We start from the raw sequence: 1,056 nt of genomic DNA on the forward strand, positions 1-1,056 counted from the left end.
CAAGGGATCCGCACACCTCGGCCTCCCAAAGTGTTGGGACTACACCTACAGAGTTATGTGTCACATCACTGTTAACTGAATGTGACTCTCACCGAGTGGGACAACTCTTTTGAGGAGGCCGTGCTGCCTGGGGCTCACCCCATCTCTTGCCGAGACTGTGCTAAGCATAGTCTCCACTTCCTGCCCACTTCTCCAGTCCACTCCCAAGGATTGAGGCTGTCAGCCTTGGTCGGCTCCTTTGTGATCAGCCATTCCCATTTAGACCAACAAGAGAGGCATGCCTGGGAATCCACTGTGAGCCGCTGTGCCCGGCCATATGATGTTTTGATACAGGCGTGCAATGCATAATAATCACATCATGGAGAATGGGGCATCCATCCCTTCAAGTGTTTATCCTTTGAGTTACAAACAATCCAATTACACTCTTTTAGCTATTTCAAATTGTACAATTAAGTTACTATTGACTCTAGTCACCAGTTGCGCTATCAAATAGTATGTCTGGCTGGGCATAGTGGCTCGCACCTGTTATCCCAGCACTTTGGGAGGACAAGGTGGGTGGATAACTTGAGGCCAGGAGTTCAAGACCAGCCTGTCTCAAAAAATAAAATCGAATTAAATTAAAACAAGTTCAGTAAGGTCACATACTGGTGATGAGAATTAGTGTTGGTAAAACATCTTTGAAAATATCTATGACTAGCCTTGAAAAAAGAATAGTATGTCTTATTCATTTGAAATCCCATTCCTTGAACCAGGGATAGAGATAAAGATGTAAGGGCTAATAGGGATCTGTCTGGAGAACAGGTGTTAATGCTGAGGCAGGACTGTGTGGAAGAAAATAAGGTGGGCAGAAAAGGCAAAACGTGCTTCTACAAATATTTAAAGAGCAGGACTTCCCCTCTGCTCCTAAAGTTGCCCCATCCATAGATTCCCCATCTCACATGATGGCAGTTCCATCCTGGAGTTCAGGGCAAAACTCCTGGCATGACCTTCGGCTCTTTCTCTCGCATTCCACATCAGGTCAGAAATCTTTGCTTTGTTCACTTATGACTTCCAGGC

This window comes from Colobus angolensis, unplaced genomic scaffold (assembly GCF_000951035.1).
Source record: "Colobus angolensis palliatus isolate OR3802 unplaced genomic scaffold, Cang.pa_1.0 Scaffold246, whole genome shotgun sequence".
NCBI lineage: Eukaryota > Metazoa > Chordata > Mammalia > Primates > Cercopithecidae > Colobus > Colobus angolensis.